Source organism: Vombatus ursinus, unplaced genomic scaffold, assembly GCF_900497805.2.
Source record: "Vombatus ursinus unplaced genomic scaffold, bare-nosed wombat genome assembly UNPS02009770.1, whole genome shotgun sequence".
Classification (NCBI taxonomy): domain Eukaryota; kingdom Metazoa; phylum Chordata; class Mammalia; order Diprotodontia; family Vombatidae; genus Vombatus; species Vombatus ursinus.
In genome coordinates, this window is record NW_020949548.1 from 18,322,182 (window position 1) to 18,327,184 (window position 5,003).

General features: G+C 45.6%; 1 pseudogene; it reads left to right on the plus strand.

The window, feature by feature from the left end:
* The first annotated feature begins 4,871 nt into the window (after positions 1-4,871).
* Positions 4,872-5,003, plus strand: part of LOC114036217 — a 3,619-nt pseudogene continuing 3,487 nt past the window's right edge.

Below are 5,003 nucleotides of genomic sequence, written 5' to 3' on the forward strand. Positions count from 1 at the left end.
TCCTTCTGCCCCCCGTCCTCGCCTAGTCCCGGGTCTCACACGTGGGTTGGAGAGACCTAAGGGATCGTCCAGTCCTGCCTCTTCATTTGGTATTGGAGGAAACTGAGGCCCAGAGAAAGGACGAGATTGTTAAAATAATTCACACAGGCAGCAGAACCAGGAATGGAATCTGGGTCCTTTTCTTCCTTTCTCAGAGTCAAGGCCCTAGGAATGAGCCAGGAGAGTAGTCTGAGTGTGACTCATGAGGACGCTGGGTTCCAGTAGTTCTGTTGGAAGACTTACTCTCCCCTATCCCCTGACCCTCCATCCTCTGCTAGCACATGCCCCCATCCCCCAACTCCGCCACATCAACACACATGACTTCCTCTATTTTGCTGTGCATTTCCACCCCAACCCCAGTGACTCGGAAGACTCAGTGGTGGGAAGGTTTCATTTGTTTATTTGATTCTAGTGAACATTTCTCCCATGAATGTTCACAAGTTTACAGCCGTGGAAATCTTCCCACAGCCCTCTCATCTCAATAAGATTTAAATCCTTCTCAAACCTCTCTTTCCATACTCAGAGCTGAACACTTCATTTACCTCCACTACTTTCACAGTGTAATGTCTTAAAATAGAAGTACTGAATTTGGAGTCAGAGGATGGAGGCTCAAAGTCCCAGATCAGCTATTTGAGAGCCCTGTGACCTCAGGTCAAGGGGTGCATCCTCCTAGAGACAGATCTGAAAAATCAGGGGATCAGATTAGATGAACTCTAAAGCCCTTCCCAGCTCTAAATCAATGATCTGATGCTTTCTCATTTTCTAGATGAAGATTTTGTGAGCCAGAGTGGCCACAAGACATGTGTGGGATCACCATTCTAGTCTACCATACTTAAATAGAGGCCTTAGGACTGGGGGTCCATGGCCTTTTCTGTACACCACAAAATGAAAGGCCCATTTCACACCAAATACACATTTGCTATCCATCAGTCAGACCTTTACTGACCCCCTAACACTGGTCCAGAGAGGTGACCTCAAAGCCAGAAAGACCTGAGTTCAAGTCTTTCCAGTATCACACGCTGACTGTGTGAACCTGGTCAACTCACCTAAACACTCAGTAGTCTAGACAATTTTTAAGACTATAAATTGCAGAGAAGATGCAGGGAAAGAGGGAGGGAGCATGGAGCAGAGTGGAGAGGAGCACTGAAGGGCATTTGCGCTGTGAGGAGCTGTGGCCTCTGAATAGGGGCTCTCTTCCTGTATGCGATACTGTTCTCCAGAGGAGGTCCCCATTACATGCAGGTACTGTGTCAGCACTTAGGATGGCAGTAAAGGGAATACTTTGTCAGGACTTTACAAAGAGGCAGTACAGGGCAGTGGGGAGAGCACTGCATTTGGATCTGAAAGACATGGGTTTCAGTCGTGGCTCTGCAGATTAGGAACTGTTTGGCAAACCCCCAAAGCTCTCTGGGCCTCAGTCTTCCCATCTGTACAATAAAGGAGGTGGCCTGGATGGGCCCTTCAAGGATCTTTAAAGGTCTGATTCTGTGGTTTCTGAGAGGTCTATGATTTCATCCACATCCAACCATGCAGGCCCTTCACTCTTAGGTAGACAGTCTTTCAGAGACTTTCTGTAGCTGGAAACAGTACTTCCCTGGTTTCCAGGTCTCTGGGGATGAGCTTCTTGTCACTTAGCCAGGCTGATCCTTAGGGAAGAGGCACATAGCCCTTTCTAGGCCCATGTTCAAAGAATTTTTACACTGGTGCTCTTTGAGAAGCCATCATGGTCAGGTCCATGCTGAAATTGGACAATTTCGCAGGATTTAGAAGAGGAGTGTTAATAAAGATAGTCCTAATTCTAGCCTGCATTTTACTTTGAAGAGCACTTTTACCCATACGTACAATCTCATGGGATCTGCACAACAGCCGTGTGAGGTAGTTAGCAAATATATGCATAAGCCCATTTCCCAGATATGGAAACTGAAGATCAGGGAAGTTGAGAGACTTGGCCAAGGTCACATAGTGAGTTCATGAGGGAGCCAGCACAAGAAGTCAGACTTTCCAAGCCTTCCTCCTCTCCCAGGCTGCCTCTGTTGTGTGCTGAGGAAGAAACAGGGCAATAAAAGTGACAGCCTGGGAGCCCCAGCAGGTCATTGATGCCAGACGGTCAGCTCCAATGAAGGCAGTGTTGGAATGAAGGGAGCCAGCTGCTCCTCTGACTCAGCTGATGTCCCTGGGCAAGTCATTGTCACTCTATGGGCCTCAGTTTTCCAGTCTGGAACATGGGATGGATGAGATCTGCTCCTTTGTAGTTTTAGTTTTAGGAAAACAAATGGGACTATTTATGTTCAACAACACTCAGGTACACTTTTGAAGGAAGGAGGCTATACAGTCCTGCTTTCCTCTGGCTCTAGGATGTGGGGGGTCATGTCTACTGCCCTCTGCCCAAGTGAGTTACATGAGGTGCCAATTTATAGACACTGGAAGAGGAGAGGCAAGGCCTCTTACTGCATCACTCTCCAGTTGGACCAAGATGTGGCCTACTATAAGTGGGAGGTGATATAGGACAGGGACGATTGTGTTAGGGAAATACATTTTCCCACTGGCACCTACATAGCGTCTTCTGTGGGTACCTGGATATCAGTTAGGTTCTAACTGCCCTGAGAGACCAAAGCCTTGATCAGAAGGGGATAAAGTGGGGGCAGCTAGATGGCACAGCGGACAGAGCACCGGCCCTGAAGTCAGGAGGACCTGAGTTCAAATACGGCCTCAGACCAAACACTTGACTCTTACTAACTGTGTGACCCTGGGCAAGTCACTTAACCCCAATTTCCTAAAAAAAAAATTAAATAAAAAGAGAAGGAGATGAAGTCTGGAGAATTTTCACAGTTCAAGGAAGTATGAAGAGGGGAGAACATCAGAGGATAAAAGTAATTATAATTGTAAGAATTGGCTATCATGAGGGCAAGGACTGGCCTTTACCTTTCTTCCTATCCCCAGTGCTTGGCACAGTCCTTGGAACTTAATAGTAGGCATTTAATAAATGTTTATTGACTGAGTGATCTTCTGGTAACCTATTCCAAGTCAAGGGAAGACTCATCTTCCTGAGCTCCAATCTGGCCTCAGACTCTTATTAACTGGGTGACCCCAGGCAAGCCACTTCGCCCTGTTTGCCTTGGTTTTCTCATCTGTAAAATGAACTAGAGAAGGAAATGGTAAATCACTCCAGTACCTTTGCCAAGAAAACTCCAAGTGGAGTATGAAGAGGTAGACATGCCTGAAATGATTAAACAACAACAAAAAGAGGCCAGGCTCTGAGAAGTGTTCGGCATAAAAAGGAAGGCAAAAATAGTCTTTACCCTCAAGGGCCTGTGGGGATTAAAATTGTCTAACCTGCAATAAAAGAGACTGAGGCAGAGCTCTGAGCCAATGGCTCTTTATTAAAGGTCCCCTCTCATGAAGTGGACCTCAGATCTTGCTCATGATCTGAGATGCCTCCTTCTTCCAGGACCTTGTTTTAATAGGGTTTGATACCCAAATATGCAAAAGAGGCATGGCAAAATACAGAATCTCATTGGTTGATAGACCTTGATCTTGAAGGCCAAAAATGACATATTAGTATGGAGTGTCACAAGTTGGGTGAAGCATGGGGCATCTCCACTGACTACGTGGTTATAAGATGGTCATAAGATGGTCACCTGCTCATGTTGGACAAGAGAGAATGGCCTGGAGGTACAAAATAAATTGGAGGACTTTCCAAAGTATTAAGGCATCCCACCCATGCTGGGTTTGGACATGCAATTGGAGTAAAACAGGATGGAGATATCTTTGTCAACATTCTTGTGGTTGTACAAGTGGTCCTTATAACTTGGTAAACAAGTAGAGAACATTACATCAAAGTTTGAGGCCCCCTATAAGAAGCTGTCTGTCCCTATGATTTATGTAAAATATTGAACTGATGAATACTGACTGGAATAGAGTTGGGGTCCAAATGAATTATTTCTCACAGAACTTACATTTTAATGGGAGAGAAAACATGTCAACAACTATGCATAAGCCAAATAAGTACAGAGTAAATTGGAGGTAATATCAGATGGAGAGTCCTACCATTGAGGGAAGTGGGGAAAGGCTTCCTGCAGTGGGTAGAATTTGAGCTGGGACTTGAAGGCAGCCAGTGAAAAGACGTGGGAGAAGTATTGTGTCCAAGGGATGAGAAAAAAGGTGCATCTTAGAGGGCATGGGGGCAAGTATATTTAAGAAGACTAGAAGGGGCACAAGTTATGAAGGACTTTGAAGGCCAGAGGATTTTATCTTTGTTCCTGGAAGTAATAGGGAGCCACTGGAGTTGATTGAACAGGGGTGGTAGTGCTGGTGGTAGTGACATGGTCAGACCCATGCTTTAGGAAAAACAGTTTGCCAGCTGAGTGGGGTGTAGATTGGGGAATGGGGAGAGATTTGGGGTATAAATAGCAACCAGAAGGTTATTTTGCAATAATCCACATGAGAGATGATGGGGCCTGTTACCAGGGTGGCAGCTATGTGAGTAGAGAGAAGGAGAAGAATAGAAGAGATTTTATGAAGGTACAAGTAATGGGATTTGGCAAAAGATTGGATATGTAGGGTGAGTGAGAATGAAGAGTTGAAGATGGCACTTAGATTGTGAGCCTGGGTGACTGGGAGGATGGTGGTACCCTGGACAGTAATAGGGAAGTTGGGAAGGGGGAAGGGTTTGGAGGGAAATCTAATGAGTTCAGTTTGGGCCATGGTGAGTTTGAGATGTCCAGTAGGCAACTGGAGATTGGAGACTAGAGTCAAGAGAGGTTAGCACTTGATAAATAAATCTGCAAATCACCTTCATAGAGATTAGAAGTGAATCCGTGGAAGCAGATGAGATGACCAGGTGAGATGATAAAGAGGAAGACGTCCAGGACAGAGCCTTGTAGGATATTTCACAAGTTAACTGGAGGTCAGAGGAGAGGTTGGCACTTGGTAAATAAATCTGAAAATTGTCCTCATGGAGATTA